Here is a 17,414-nt window from a genome sequence, read left to right as displayed (position 1 = left end):
TGGCCGTCCAACAAGGCGCACTAGTCGATTCTTCGTTCTGCAAACTGGCCCCAGTTGGTCACACTAAGAGAGTTTAAATCGTATCCACCTGTTCCTCCCAGCGGAGTGGGGGTAGCACTCTTCCTCTGCTTTCATAGGCGGGTTCCGAAAAAAATACGTCATCTTTAATTCGCATAACATGACCTAGCCAGCGTAGCCGCTGAGTTTTAATTCGCTGGACTATGTTGATTTCTGCGTAAAACTCGTACAGCAAATTAAATCTTCTTCGGTAACCGCTTTCGGAGAACTTTTCTCTCGAACACTCCCAGAGCCGCATCGTCTGATGTTGTCATGGTCCATGCTTCTGCACCATATAGCAGGGCGGGTACGATAAGTGACTTTCAGAGCACGATTTTCGTTTGCTGGGAGAGGAATTTACTTTTCAATTGCGTACCTAGTCCAAAGTAGCATTTATTGGCAAGAGTGATTCTTCGCTGGATTTCAGAGCAAATAAACGAAGTCTTTTACTATTTCCAAATTATGGCTGCCAACAATAGCATGGTTACCAAGGCGCATATGCGCTTACTCTTTGCTCGATGACAGCAGGTACTTCGCTTTGTCCTCATTCATCATCAAGCCCATCTTTTCCGCTTATTTTTCCAGTTTGGAGTAAGCAGAACTTACGACGCGGGTGTTCGGGCCGATGCTATCAATGTCACCGGCATACGTCAGTAATTGCACGTTTTTATTGTACCTAAAGTAAATATCAGCATATGCTTATAAGCTTATTTCCAAGTCACTATAAGGTGATGTGATCATATCACTTCACACTATCTATGTTATGATCAAACATGGAATATATCCAATAACCTGTTGGCGTATTATATATGTAGTCTCCATACGGCCTGCAGCATACGGAGGCAGCTTCCATAATCCGACTTTTTTATGTCATATGATGATTGAGAAGCATTCGAGTAACATTGAGCAGGAAAAACATCCGGTTGAATAGTTACAGTGGCAATCGCTGGCTGGACAGACAGTACAATGTAGCGATATGAGCAAATCGAAAAATTAATAAATGAATTACGACAGCACAGTGATGTATTGAAAAATAACAAAATTTCGATCCTATAAGTGAAGAAAAAAAGTAAGTATTCGTATGATATCTTGACTATATACGAGATGAACGTATCTACTATAAACACATTACAAAGTGATGTGATATGATTATATGAAAACATTTGTAACATGTTGAGCCTTTAAAGTTGTCAAAAAGCCCAAACATAGAAATTCGCTTTCAAAAATCTGAAGTTTAAGCTCTGTCAACCAATTTTTCTATGTTGTTTTATGTGTAATTGTTTACAATGCAAGTGCTAATTACTGTATGCTTATTGAAACAATTACAGGCGAATTTATTTAATCTGTGTGTTATAAAGCTGCATATTTTATCTACAGCCTTGTATTTAACAATAAAAAAAGTTAATTGAGTGATGTTAAATATTTTAAGAGAAATTTTTTATTTAATTTGGAATAGCATGAGAATAAAACACTCAATAACTCTTAGCAAGTACGACACTCAAATACAGCAGATGAGTGTGGCAACAAATGTGAATCGAAACCAAAAACTCACGGCCTTCAGAGCGTGAGCATGTTGACTGAAATTTTTTGGAGAAATACTCGAAATGGATCTTTCTATCAGCGTCTCAAAATTCTTCTGGCTAAATTCCAACAGCTCCAACGAGTTTAAGGAGAGAGTAATGTTTTTATGGAACGTGATAAAATTGAGCAAATGAGTATTTGAGCAAATGTAAAAAAATGGTGAGTGAACAAACCAGAAATGGAGCATATGAGTTGAAGAGAGGTTAGGTAATGAGTAATTCAGCGAATGAGAGATGTTTCATTCGACCGTGGTGCTAACTCAAAAAGTGCAAAGACCCTAAAATGAGAATAAGCATACATGCAACAAATTTGAGAGAGGGAGCTGGAGTGCATAAATAATTGTTTAATTTTTGAGATGTTAAGCGGAAATTAGTTGAAATGCTTGTGAATTGCCTATACATCACATCTAAAATTTCTTCTAGGAAAACTGCAGGTTCATGTAACAGAATTTCATTACTTCAAAAATACTTTTGCTCCAAAACTGTTTCTTAGTTTGATGATGTGCTAATGCATACGCTTACATATCGATATTTTTAAAACGTTAAGCTCTTGTTGCACCCAGCAACACATACACAAGAAATGAAGCTAGCTGTGAAACGAAACACGTTAACAAAAAGCCGGTTTTTTCATTCGAATAAACATTCTTCAATCGAGTTTCATTCCCATGCACTTTTCCTTTATGCAGCAGAGAATAGCAGTGCTCGCTTGTAACGTGTGAAAAAAGTATCAGAACCAAATAAACAAAAATTGCACTTCATTCCAGCTCACATGCATTTTCTAATACACATACACATACACACATGCAGCTGCAGCAGTTGTTAAAAACTGCAGCGCCAACAAAACAACAGCAGATGCACCAACCCATTTATTATGTTCGAAAAATTTTGCGTGAGCAACGCTGGAATGTTTGTATAATGAAACTAAACAAACAACCAAATACTATAAAAAATGTTCATGTGGTGTGGTAGGCCGCTGGTAATGTTAACATTACATTTGGAGCACTTGAGTGAATATAAGAGCCGGCTGTGCGAGCGTATGTATTCTGCAAATCGCACTCTTTAAGAGTACACTTGAATGGAGCACTGCTAGCAAAATATCCCCTCTACACATGCACTGTTATCGTTGTATTGGTGTTTATTTTGTTCTTAGCTACTGTTGTTTACTTTTAGCTGGCCTTTCGCGTGTGCCGGGGGATTACTTGTTCTTCCACCACTATGTTGTTGCTGCTGTTGCACTCCTACTGCTGCTGCTGCTGTTCATTGTTCGCTATCTACCCATCGCTACTGTGGTTGTTTGGTGCCTTGCTGCTGTTGATATTGTTAATGTATTTGCTGTTGCCGGCTTTTTTCGATTTTCTGCTGTTTGGTTTTGTTCGAAAATCTGCGGGACTCAGTTGAAGTGAGCCAGCCGTTTCGGCAGTTCGTTCGTTCGTTGGTCACACGTTCGTTGTTGGTTCTGGTCTCGATCGTTTGTTTGGGTTTTTTGTCGTAAAAAGTAGTGTGGGAAATTACGAAAAATTTTGCAAATAAAACACGCGTCGAAATTTTTTTAATGCAATTTTTTGGAACCAACCATTAAGAAGTGTTTTAATTGATTTTATTCGTTTTCGAAGTGTGTGTTCAAGTTTTATTATCGAAGATAACGGTAGAGTGAAACAAATATAGATACATATTTACTTGTTAACATACATACACACATATCTAGCATATGATTGTTGTTTTGATTAAATAAAAAGGTAATCTGAAAATTCATAACAAAAAAATTTAATTTGAAATGCAAATTTAAAAAGACAAATGGAAAAAAAATGTATGAACAGTTTTTCATTACAATGAAGGAAAAAAAGAAATATCAGAGCTGCACAGAATAAAATTAATTAAAATCAATTTAAAAAATACGAAAAAATTATACAAATGAAAAAATTTAACCAAATTAAATTAAATTAAATTAAAAAATTGAAATAAATAAGAAACTAAATTAAATTAAATTAAATTAAATTAACTTAAACTAAATTAAAATAAAAGAAATTAAATGAAATGAAACGAAATTAAATTACATTAAATTAAACTAAATTAAATTAAATTAAATTAAAATAAAGAAATTAACTGAAATGAAACGAAATTAAATTACATTAAATTAAAATAAATTAAATTAAATTAAATTAAATTAAATTAAATTAAATAAAAAATAAATAAAATAAAATAAAAAAAATAAAATAAAAAAAATTTTATAAAATGAAATAAGATCAAATAAAATGAAATGAAATAAAATAAAATTTAATTAAATAAGGTAAAATAAAATAAAATAAAATGAAGTAAAATAAAAAATAAAATAAAATAAAATAATTAAAATCAAATAAACTAAAATAAAATCAATTCAAATAAAATGAAATAAATTCGCATAAAATAAAACAAAATATAATTAAAAAAATAAAATTGAAATTTAATAACAAAAAAATTTAAATAAAGCAAATAAAAAAATTAAATGAAATAAAAAGAAATAAAATAAAACAGAGTCAAATAAAAAAATAAAATAAAGCTAAATCAATAAAGTAAAATAAGAAAAATAAAAACAATAAAATAAAATAAATAAAAAACAAAATAAAACAAAAAAAAGATAAAATAATGATAAAAAAGTAAAAAATTGAAAACAAAACATTAAACTAAAAAAAATATAAAAAAATACAAAAAAAAATATAAAATGAAATATAATTAATTAAAGTAAAAACCCGAAATAAAATAAGCCAAAATGAAATTAATAAACTAAAATTAAATAAAATTAAATAAAACAAGATGTAAATTTTTTTAATATAATAAAATGAACTGAAATATATGTAGTATAATGAAAAATAAAATAAAATATAATAAAATAAAATAAAATAAAATAATATAAAATAAAATAAGAAGAAATAAACTAAAACTAAGTGAATTTTTAATTTGAGCTAATATAAATTAGACCAAGATAATTTAAAAAAACTAAATTAAACTCAGTAAAACGAATTAGTTAAAATATATAAGCCCAAAATAATAAAAAAAAGGATAAAACGAAGAAAAATAAATAAAAAAATTTTAAAACAGGATTAGATAAAATAAGAAGAGCTAAGCGAACTATATTTTATTTAGTTGAAAGACAAGAGTAGATTCTGCAAAAACCAATTTAAAACAATGTAAACTTAAAATGTTTAAATTAAGAAAATAAAAATTTATAAATAAAAAATTAACAACCAAAATGGAAATATAATAATCAAAAGCCATAAGCTGTTTAGAAAAAAAAATTGAGAACGCTTTATAAAAACAAATATTGATGTAAAATTTTGAAATAAATCATGAACAAATATAGATTTAAAAAAAAGCTAAAACAAAAATTAATAGTAAGTTGAATTTCATAAAAGTTAAAAGAAAAACTTAGTTATAATAATTAATTTTACAATAAAAACTTTTTAAAACAGTTATCAAAAATACAAATAAAATAATAAGAGAACAGCTCTCAAATAAAACAGCCGACAAAAACTTTTTAACTGCATCCCACATAACTAAATCAAATATGTACTAAACAAAAAAATTTCAAACAAATCATAAAAGTTTTGGGCCGAATTAGAGTTGAGTTTAAAAAATCTCCTGCACATGCCAGCAACAACAACTCAATTGTCAAGTGATTACGTGCGAATTTGTTAACATCCGCAATGCCGTTGCCGGTTGCCATCGTTAGTTCCCTCCACTAGCGTGCCACCGCTGCCATTGTTGCCCCCGCCAGCTGCATCCAAAAATATGCAAGCACAACAATAATTCCAAAATAAGTTTTAAGCGTGCAATAGTCAATTTTTCGGTACTTCCATTTACTTTGTCTAATTTTTTTTAGGTGTTTGCCCTCTCAACAGCCAAACAATTTCCCATCCCAAAAAAATTCCGTAAAATCATTTGGCGCCAAATGAAAAACTCGGCTTTCTCGTTGGCAACACAAAAATCAGATGTGCGAAAGCAAAACAATCATCACAGAATAACATCATAACAATTATGCATTTGTGTGTGCGCTTGTGTGCAAGGGATTGGGAGCTGCGGCCTTATCGGTAGCCGACACCACCCACCCAAGCAGCCCACAACCACAATTGCCACAACACTAGTGTCCGAAAAAAGTTTCGCTGCCAAAATGCGTGCGCGCGCTTATTGTTTTGGTGATTCTTTTGTAATTTTTTTTTGGGTGTTTTTGTTGTTGTTGCTTCTTTCGTTGTTACTTCTGTTATTATTCCCTTTTGTGTACGGTATATTCTACGCGTACCGCAAAGAAAATCTGTGAAAAACTAAAACGAAAATGAACAGCATACGTCCAGCGAGGATGCGGTCGACAACCGAAAGCATGAGGAAGTTGAGTAGTAACAAAAAAATACAAGCAATTTTCAAATGGAATGCAAAAAACCTTACTTCAGAACATTGACTTATTTTGCGAAATTGAAAAATGAAAGCGAAGTGTGAAAAGCATGATGCGGCTGTAGTCAAAATAAATACATATGTTGTAGAAAGTTTGAGAAGGTGTGTAATCGGGAATTATATACCCAATAGTGAGTTTTAAAAAAATTGCATAGCCAACATTTTATACGCATATGTATATAGAAATAAAAATGGCACCGAAGATGGCACAACCAAATTTGCAAAAAAAAACTGCTCAAATGTTTATTAACCTTTCACCACGCCGGAAAATGTAATAAAAAATAACGAATAAAAACATGTAAGGAAGGCTAAGTTCGGGTGTAACCAAACATTATATACTCAGCTGCCAAATTACAGCTTGCAAAACTTTTTAATTAAAAAAAAAAAATAAAAAATAAAATAAATGTAAGGCGCGATAAGGCCGAGCTTCTCTTCCAATTTGCGTTGTGCTTCTCTTATTTTTACCTACAAATTGGCTGGATGGGATCTACTTGTTTTATGCCGAATCCGAACGTCATTTGCAAGGCAGATGAGTTTTCACTGAGAGCTTTTCAATGGCGGCCGCGAACTTTTAAATTACCTTCTTTTAAAAGGGGGCGGTGCCAGGCCCATTGTCTAAAATTTTACTAATTTTCTATTCTGCGTCATAAGTTTCATAGCACTATCCGTCTTTGGTAATGAATTATCGCACTTTTTCGGTTTTTCGAAATTTTCGATATCGAAAAAGTGGGCGTGGTTATAGTCCGATGTCGTTCATTTTAAATACCGATCTGAAAAAGTGGGCGTGGTTATTGTCCGATATCGTTCATTTTAAATAGCGATCTGAGATGAGTGCCCAGGAACCTATATACCAAATTTCATCAAGATACCTCGAAATTTAGTCAAGTTATCGTGTTAACGGACAGACGGACGGACGGACGGACGGACGGACGGACGGACATAGCTCAATCGAATTTTTTTCGATACTGATGATACAGACAAACAAAGCAAAAGGGAAGAAAGAGACCAAACAAGCAAACCATCCAAAATAAACAAACCCAACCAAAAATCGAAACAAGAAGGAATAAAAAAAGGCTTACCATTTATTTTTTGTATGGTTGAAAGGAAAGTTTGCTCTAGGCTTTTTTGGATTGTTCTAGTGCAATACAGATTACAGTTATACGCAACAAAACTACTGGTTATAAAAATTGGCGACAATTGGCATGACAGAAAAAAATTACGCTTTATTAGAAAACAAAACAAAAAATTGTGAAAACATCAACAAAATTGAAGTGCATGATTTCACTCAACTTTACTTGTTAGTATTTGAAGAGGATTATTCATCAAGCTTTTGCAGCAATCTATTAAGCCCTTTACATGGGGCGCAGAATAAAGTAATCCGTAGACAAAGCACCCTTACCCTGTACCTCTTTCTAATGCCACCGTACTCTATTGACTTGGATTTCCTTTTTGACTGCATCCGTTTACATAGCCAACGCATGTAAACTCCCAGCTACATCCTTATGTTTTTTTTTTCTTGTAACATATCTACTGCGGTGACCGGAAATCAAAAAGTGACATTACTGAGAATGAATGCGCTTAGGGAACATATTGAATAAAAGCTGTTCTAACAACAACAACTACTTTGGTAACCAAGCAGCATGCCAACCGACAACTAACCAAAGATGTAACAAACCAGCTTGCATACCAGGCAGCCTTTCTTCGTCTTTTGTTGGTGCGGATGCACGCCGGTTCGAAATGGATATGCAACATTGCAAAGGCACAGATATGTATATAGAACAAATCTTCTTACTATACATAAATGTGCATATATTTGTATATATTGATGTTAGTGTAATCGCGTGTACAATACTGGATTATAATATTGCACATATGCATTTTTCTATCATGTTCATATACATGTATGTATGTATGTACTCTTATGTACATACTTGCTGTGCTCAAATATACTTAAATGTAGGTGCAATTGTATCATCACAGATATGCATTAAATGTGCTCATATATTCATTATACTGGATTTTCCGGGCTTATTGTCAAAGTTTATTTATGCGGTTGTGGCTCATGCGCTGAATGGATTCTCCAGTGATCAGAACCGGTAAGTTTAGTGGAGCGATGCATATTAATAAATAATTTTTATTTAAAGCTGTTTACATATATCTGAATAAAATTATATGCATATTAGAATGGGTCCATGGAAAAAAAGTTCCACTACGCATACCCAAAAAAATAATTTTCGAGCCTGCAAAAAAAAAATGACGAAAGGGTAAATTTTTCGACCAAAACACTCCCCAAAACCCAAAAAATATTTTTTTCAAAAAACTGTTATCGCCAACGTTTTTACGACAGTTTTTTGAAGAAAAAAAATATTTTTTGGGTTTTGGGGAGTGTTTTGGTCGAAAAATTTACCCTTTCGTCATTTTTTTTTTTTGCAGGCTCGAAAATTATTTTTTTGGGTATGCGTAGTGGAACTTTTTTTTCCTTAGCCCAAATCCTACCGAAAAATCGATGGCGCGATATCGGTTAACTTTTGCCCATACAAATCGACCCAGGTTAATGCATATACACATGCATGTTGAAATGCATTTCCTTAGGGATCAGATAAATATACATTAGGGTGATCTTATTATTTTTCATAGATTTTCGAAAAAAAAAATTTGTTTATATAATATTCCTTTGTTAATATTTTTATGAGAACCCCAAAGCTACTACACAATGTAAATGCTGAGTTAGATATTTGCAAGTGAGAGAGTTTAAGTCGGCATGTGAGCGAACGTTACATATTAAAATATGAGCTTTAGCAATAAAGTAATTTTTTTATGATATATGTATACAAAGTATTGAATTACCAAATCAAGTATTTTTTTTTTTTGTCGAAATATTTATTGCTTATTGGAATACAAGCGAAAAACTCCGGGATCAGGTCTGCCGGAAATCTGTTGCAACAACATATACAGACATATATAGTCTAACAGCCTTTAATTTCCAAAAAGGTCGGTTGGAATATGATTTCACTGTTGCAAGGTCATGCCTCTAGCAAGTATTAGTATTTGAACCCAACGTGCCATGGCCTTCCGAAAGTTTATTATATTCGATCCCAAAAGAATTTAGTTTATATTATTGGTATGAAACGAAAGGCTCGCTTGGGTTCATACTTTTTGTGATACCTCGACCGAGCTGTCAACCAAAATTGGGATCAGACAAATTTTTAATTTTTCGTACAATGCTGTTGTGGTATATACTATAAAAATATTCGCTGAAGGTTTCGGGGAGTGCTATCGATGTTGATAGTACTTTGCCGGATATATATCGTATACGTTCAGATAACAAACACCATTAAGGTACTAGTCCGACCATTTCGTGAAGGATTGATATGACCACATTAAACCTTCTAGGCCAACCCGCCCCCACTCCCTAGGTCTGTGAGGAACTAGGGGTCGCCAGAGTCTTGCCTGATAAATATGTGTATGATACATTTATATTTGTAGTAGGATTCGCTTCGCATAGGTGAGGTTGACAATTGGGTTGCCGAAGTTCTGAGGCTATAAAGCTTTTTATTGGGCTTATCAAGCCCTTGAATCTCATTTGGGAATGCTCGACTAGATTAATTAATTACTCATCTAGATTTGCGATTTTTGTGCTACTGAGAATAAAGGAGACCAAGTGCAGATCAGTGATGTATTGAAAAGAACTAACTGATTTAAGAAGGCGATACGGATTTATTTCGGAAATCTTTCCCGATTTATGACCATTTGGTATATTTAGGATTATATCAGGAACGTTTTGGAATAATTTACGGATGTTTTCGGAATTTTATTGTGATGATTTCAAGGCTGTTTCGGAATCGATATGCTACACTTTACTATAATGGACTATTTTGATATTAATTTTGGGTGTATTCTAATACATTTTTTGAAATTATTACTGGCATATATTCTCGATCATTTCGTAAAATTTTTAAAATCATTTCAGACTTTTTAAGGATCAATACGGGATTATTTCGAAATATTTTTGAAAATATATTCGGGCTGTTCCAATGCTATTTCTAGACTGTTAAAAGCATAATTTCATAACTGCTGCGGGATGGTTTGAGGGATAGTTTCAACACTATTTTGGGATGAGTTTGTGTTTTTAGTTCTTGAACATTTACGGATTGTTTTCGGAGTAGTTGAGGAACTAAATATTCTACTTTAACCTGAGTGAGTTGAAAAGGGAAGCGAGACGCCCTTTCAGGAAGAAAAAGGCAGAAGCAGAAAGGCGTGAGTGCGAGGAGCTTGAGCTGCTAGCCACCAGGAATAACGACCGAAAATTCTACCAAAAAATACGGCGACAGACGGAAGGTTTTAAGACCGGGGCAAACTCCAGTAGGAATGAAAATGGCGACCTTGTAACTGATGTCCAGAGATTGCTTAGATTATGGAGGGAATACTTCTCTGCTCTCCTAAATGGAGGCAGCAATTCACAGCGCAGAGACGAAGAACCCGATTCCGCAATCGATGATGATGGAATATATGTCCCCCCGCCCGATTATGACGAAGTTAGAATAGCAATAACCAGATTGAAAAACAACAAGGCCGTGGGCGCTGATGGATTGCCTGCGGAGCTATTCAAGTTCGTCGGCGAGGTGTTGCTAAGGCGCATGCAGCAGCTTCTTAGCAAAATATGGGCGGACTAAAGCATGCACGACGGTTGGAATCTAAGTGTTCTTTGCCCAGTCCACAAGAAGGGGGATACTGCAAAATGCACCAAATATCGTGGAATCAGTCTTCTTAATATCGCATATAAGGTCCTTTCAAGTGTATTGTGCGAAAGATTGAAGCCCACCGTTAACCGGCTGATTGGACCTTATCAATGCGGCTTCAGACCTGGTAAATCTACCATCGAACAGATTTTCACAATGCGCCAAATCTTGGAAAAAACCCGTGAAAAGAGAATTGACACACATCACCTCTTCGTCGACTTTAAAGCCGCCTTCGACAGCACGAAAAGGAGCTGCCTATATGCCGCTATGTCTGAATTTGGTTTCCCCGCAAAACTTATACGGCTGTGCAAAATGACGTTGAGCAACACCATCAGCTCAGTCAGAATTGGGAAGGACCTCTCCGAGCCGTTCGAAACTAAACGAGGTTTCAGACAGGGTGACCCCCTATCGTGCGATTTCTTTAATTTGATGCTGGAGAAAATTATACTAGCTGCAGAACTTAACCGCACTGGAACAATATACTATAAAAGTATGCAATTACTGGCATATGCTGATGACATTGATATCATCGGCCTAAACACCCGCGCTGTTAGTTCTGCTTACTCCAAACAGGAAAAAGAAGCGGTAAAAATGGGTTTGATGGTGAATGGGGACAAAACGAAGTACCTGCTGTCATCCAGCAAAGAGTCAGCGCATACGCGCCTTGGCAACCACGCTACTGTTGGCAGCCATAATTTCGAAATAGTAAAAGACTTCGTTTATTTGGGAACCAGCATCAACACTAGCAACAACATCAACACTAAAATCCAGCGAAGAATCAATCTTGCCCATAAATGATACTTTGGACTAGGTAGGCAATTGAAAAGTAAAGTCCTCTCTCGGCGAACGAAAATCATTCTCTACAAGTCACTTATCGTACCCGTCCTGCTATATGGGGCAGAAGCATGGACCATGACAACAGCAGATGAAGCGGCTTTGGGAGTGTTCGAGAGAAAAGTTCTTCGAAAGATTTATGGACCTCTACGCGGTGGCGATGGCGGGTACCGAAGAAGATTTAGTGATGAGCTGTACGAGCTATACGCAGACATCAACATAGTCCAGCGAATTAAAACGCAGCGGTTGCGCTGGCTAGGCCATGTTATGCGAATGAAAGATGATGCTCCGGCCAAGAAAGTGTTTCTATCGGAACCCGCCTATGGAAGCAGAGGTAGAGGGCGGCCCCCACTCCGTTGGAAGGACCAGGTGGAAAACGATTTAAACTGCCTTGGTGTGACCAATTGGCGCCGGTTGGCGGAGCGAAGGAGCGACTGGCGCGCCTTGTTGGACGGCCATAACCGTTTAGACGGTTAAGCGCCAATTAAGTAAGTAAGTAAGTAACCTGAGTGTATGACAGCAAAAACTGAGAGCCGAAGCGTTCGGAAAAATAATAAAAAATTTTTCTCTGGGCAATTGAGTTGGATAAAATGGACCAACTTCTTGGATGACTTTTATTGTTGCAGTAGCTGGTAATTCGCATAACTTTATATCAAGGAGATTTTATATTACTCGGTCAATTTTCATCGGTTTAGCTTTAACCGCCAGCGTTTACTTGACATCAACAAAAGTTATTTCAAGTAATTTATAATATAAATTGCCTGCTAGTTTTATATTTTAAAAGTTTGCCAGTAGTTATTATACATTACTAATCTTTATGTGTTAAAACAAAGTTTAATTTAATGACTCTTCTTGTTTTGTTAATATTCCGACAGGATGGATAATTGGAACGATTTTCCGTCATCTCTTGTCAAATTTTCTTTCGAGAAAACCCGGTTTCAGCCATCATCAGTCTCAATTTTCGTTCTGATCTGTTGTTGTCGTTTGTCTTGAATTTATAGTTCGTAGTTACGTGAGCAGGTATTGTCAAAATTGATGTTTGTGAATGTGCTGTGGGTTAACTCAGAACCGATTGTGGTTTTTGCCGATCGATTTGTGTGGCTGACTGAGGTAGGTAGAAGTCGGTAGTTTTAGTCGTTTGATCTTCTTTGACTGCTTGTTGGTTTGGTGCTTTTATTATTTTCTGTTTATTTTTGTGCCTTTTTCATTACTTTGGCCCTTGACTGTTTTACTGACGTTTGCTGGGGACCGTGTGATTCCCTAAGTTGGATTCTGGTATGATGTTTGAATTCCGTTCTGTTTGTCACATGTACTGTGTTGGAATCAGCAAGTAAGCTTGTTTGCGCCGTGGCTGCTAAACGGATCCTCTGACTAAATGTTAGTTTTTAGCTTTCGCCCTGAATTTTTACACGTTTTAAACGCTATGTTAATGTTGTATTTTTAAAAAAAGTTTTGCTATTTATATATTGCTTTCCCAGTATATGTCATAGTCCTCCAACTGTTGGTATTTCTCTTTTCGTTATTTCGTTTTGGTTCACCATGCTTCATTCTGAGTTAATTTAGGAGTGCATTTTTATATCCGTTGTTTGAAGCAATGTAATTTTAATTCAAGCTTTAATTTTTATGCTATTTTGTAGGATATGTTCTTTCAGGCCTTTGTACCAAATGCCTTAATGCTGCATTTTTATGCTATTGGGGTGATTCGAAATATTATGTTTTATTGTGTCGGTTGCCGTTGGCTTTCTATATATGTTATAGTTAAATCTATTGGCAACTTTATCAATGGTTATCGTGAGGTCAAAATAGTTGATTCCTCCGTCTTTTTCGGTTTCTATTGTGAATTTTATGTTCCTATCCTGTTGAGGTACGTTATTGGTAGTTAAAACACATATTATGTCACCAAGTTATGTTGGCCAAACTGACCCGCCCAAGTCCGATTACAGTTCCTATATGTACTTTTCTTCCGGGTTTTGCATGAACACCTCCAAAAGAATAGCTGATGTGGGATTTCCTATTCCAAGACCGTTTGATTGTCTATATATTTTATTGTTGAATAGAAAATAATATTGTAACGAATTTACTTGCAATTCCCCTTATTTGCAATCTTCTACTAAGTTCTAATCACTGAACTGTTGAATAAATAACTCCAATATTGAATAATAGAAAAATGGCCTTTATTAAAGTACTTCACATTAACACTTATACTTTGCAACTAGCTTGCTTGATAACCAAACTGACTGATAGCTTAAATGAAACTGATTCTCACCTCTACTGTTGTCGCCTTTTTATACTCTCTGATTTCCTCGTTGCATATTTCTAGGCTTTTCTAATTCCAGAACTTACTAGTTATAAATTTCCCAGCTACAACTAAAAATGTATAATTTGTATAGCTTCTCTCATACCCCATGAGCTCGTATGTGTGAGCGACACTTCCACAATTACAATTGCATACCTTTAGGAGCATCTCAGATAAGATATCTGCATATATTTGTGCATCTCTTCTCCACTGCGTGTACGTACATAGGTGTAGACAAAATGATTATATTATTGATGTGCATTCACGTAACTGCTTAGCATCGGCTTAGAGATGGCAGTACCCGTTAGTGTTGCTAACATTCGTTACAATATTGACGTAAAGCAATTCTTACCTATTCACTATTAACTAACCCTAATATACACACAGAGTTATATATACACAATTTAAAATTGATATTTAATTTATACTTTCAGTATTTAATACCAAACAATATATGCATTTTTAATCCGCTTGAAGTGTTAAATTTATAACATTACGTACACATATAAGAATGGCACCACTTTTTTCTGAAATCCTACTCAACATAAACCGACTCTGCATTCTTTCATATCATAGAAATTTTAAGAGGTATTGGGTCTGACCAATAACCAACATACCAAATACTGGAACAAACCGAAGTCAAAGCGTCCCAAGAACTTTTAATTGAACCTTGTTTTTTTCACAGAGAAGAAATAGTTTCGAATGATCGGTTTTTGAAGATTTATTCTATGGCATGGCTCTATGGGGAACTTTTTGTTAAAAGATTAGCATTTCCTTCCCTAATATTTCGATGTTTAAGATTCAAGCGCAAGACTATTTTGTTTTGAAATAAACACACTACACCTTCAATATAGTGGCCGCAGGAGAAATCGCCCACATATTGATAAAAACTATTTTTAGATTAATGAGCCTTCATTAAAATTGTGTTAAGACACCAATTAAGTATTGGTTGTAATTATGTGTTCCAAAATAAAATATCGAATCCAATTACTACACGTTTGTTTGCAGCAAAAACCTGTTCAGTTTGCTTGCACTGCTATTAACTCACATTCATTATCTTAAACCACCACGTATCAACCTACCTTTTCTTTCCAATTAAATTAATTATACTTACGAATTCTTATAGAACTATTCACGAAATACAGACATCAACTCTAATGATCTTTGAAAAATCACACTGTACAAACATAACGAGGAGAGAAGGTGATATGTAGCCAACAGCCACTGGTGTCATTGATATTAACACCATAGGGCCAGGTAACAACACGTACCAAAAACTTATAGAAATATAAAAACCGTAACAATGAACAAAATAAAAATAAAATAAAAATGATCAAGAAAGACACCGAAACAAGAAAGAAAATATTTTAAATACACAAAAGATCAAACACACACAAAAATAAATACGTACATAAATACATGGTAAGCGAAATGAACGAATAGATGAATGAGTGAAATCTGAACCCTGACAGAAGCCAAAAAAAAAAAAAAAACTGCCGGCCTGCAGCAATTTTTTTATGAAAAGCAAATTTTTGTTTCAGTTGTTGCTATATGATAAAATAACTAAAAAAAGTAAGTAAGTAAGTGTGTATTTATGCACCAACTAGCAAAATTTAGAAAAAATGGCTAAGACAAAACATTTATATGCGATTTGTATTTTTTGCGAATAGATTTTCTGAAATTTGATATGATTTACTGACATGAAGCGCATGAGGCACACACACGCATATTTATGTATGTATTTATGTATGAAAAGATAGCGTGATAAAAAACAAAAAATAAATGCTGCTAGCGTTGAAAGCTTCATAAGCACGCAAGCAGATTTTTTTTGAATTTTTAAAAAAACCAAAAATAAGTAAGTAAGGAAGGCTAAGTGTGTAACCGAATATTACATACTCAGCTGAGAGCTTTGGAGACAAAATAAGGGAAAATCACCATTTAGCAAAATGAACCTAGGGTAACCCAGGAATGTGTTTGTATGACATGGGTTTCAAATGGAAGGTATTAAAGAGTATTTTAAAAGAGAGTGGGACATAGTTCTATAGGTGGACGCCATTTCGGGATATCGCCGTAAAGGTGGACCAGAGGTCACTCTAGAATGTGTTTGTACGATATGGGAATCAAGTGAAAGGTGTTAAAGGGTGTTCTAAAAGGGAGTGGGCCTTAGTTCTATAGGTGGACGCCTTTTCTAGATATCGCCATAAAGGTGGACCAGGGATGACTAGAATGTGTTCGTATGATATGGGTATCAAATTAAAGGCATTAATGAGGGTTTTAAAAGGGAGTGGCCCTTAGTTGTATATGTGAAGGCGTTTTCGCGATATCGATGAAAATGTGGACCAGGGTGACCCAGAACATCATCTGTCGGGTACCGCTAATTTATTTATATATGTAATACCACGAACAGTATTCTGGCCAAGATTCCAAGGGCTTTTGATTTCGCCCTGCAGAACTTTTTTATTTTCTTCTACTTAATATTGTAGGTGTCACACCCATTTCACAAACTGTTTTTTCTAAAGTTATATTTCCCGTCAATAAAACAATCCAATTACCTTACCATGTTTCATCCCTTTTTTCATATTTGGTATAGAATTATGGCATTTTTTTCATTTTTCGTAATTTTCGTTATCGGAAAAGTGGGCGTGGTCATAATGGGATTTCGGCCATTTTTTATACCAAGATAAAGTCAGTTCAGATAAGTTCGTGAACTAAGTTTAGTAAAGATATATCAATTTTTGCTCAAGTTATCGTGCTAACGGCCGAGCGGAAGGACAGAAAGTCGACTGTGTATAAAAACTGGGCGTGGCTATAACCGAATTCGCCCATTTTCACAGAAAAAGTTATCGTCATAGAAACTATGTCCCTACCAAATTTCACAAGGATTGGTAAATTTTTGTTCGACTTATGGCATTAAAAGTATACCAGACGAATTAAATGAAAAAGGGCGGAGCCACGCCGATTTTGAAATTTTCTTTTATTTTTGTATTTTATTGCACCATATCATTACTGGAGTTGAATGTTGACATAATTTACTTATATACTGTAAAGATATTAAATTTGTTTTGTTAAAATTTGACCTAAAAAAAATTTTTTTTTTTAAAGTGGGCGTGTTCGTCATCCGATTTGGCTAATTTTTATTTAGCACATATATAGTAATAGCAGTAACGTGCCTGCCAAATTTCATGATATCTTCAACGACTGCCAAATCACAGCTTGCAAAACGTTTAAATTACCTTCTTTTAAAAGTGGGCGGTGCCACGCCCATTGTCCAAAATTTTACTAATTTTGTATTTTGCGTCATAAGGTCAATGTACCTACCAAGTTTTATTGCTTTATCCGTCTTTGGTAATGAATTATCGCACTTTATCCGTTTTTCGAAATTATCGATATCGAAAAAGTGGGCGTCGTTGTTGTCCGATTTCGTTCATTTTAAATAGCGATCTGAGATGAGCACTCAGGAACATACAACCAAATTTCATCAAGATA

General features: G+C 34.6%; 1 protein-coding gene across 4 annotated transcripts in view; it reads left to right on the top strand.

Moving 5' to 3' along the window:
• Positions 1-2,971: 2,971 nt before the first annotated feature.
• LOC137254047 (uncharacterized) overlaps positions 2,972-17,414 on the top strand; it is an 876,523-nt gene continuing 862,080 nt past the window's right edge. For 3 of the 4 annotated variants that reach the window (XM_067791728.1, XM_067791729.1, XM_067791725.1), the window contains exon 1: positions 2,973-3,373. The gene's annotated coding sequence lies outside the window, so the exon portion shown is untranslated. Of the gene's footprint in view, positions 3,374-17,414 lie in introns of all 4 variants that reach the window. The other variant, XM_067791726.1, reaches the window with a different exon arrangement.

Source organism: Eurosta solidaginis, chromosome 5 (assembly GCF_040869045.1).
Source record: "Eurosta solidaginis isolate ZX-2024a chromosome 5, ASM4086904v1, whole genome shotgun sequence".
Classification (NCBI taxonomy): domain Eukaryota; kingdom Metazoa; phylum Arthropoda; class Insecta; order Diptera; family Tephritidae; genus Eurosta; species Eurosta solidaginis.
The sequence above is the reverse complement of the archived record's forward strand: the minus strand, read 5'-3'. Positions and strand labels throughout refer to the sequence as shown.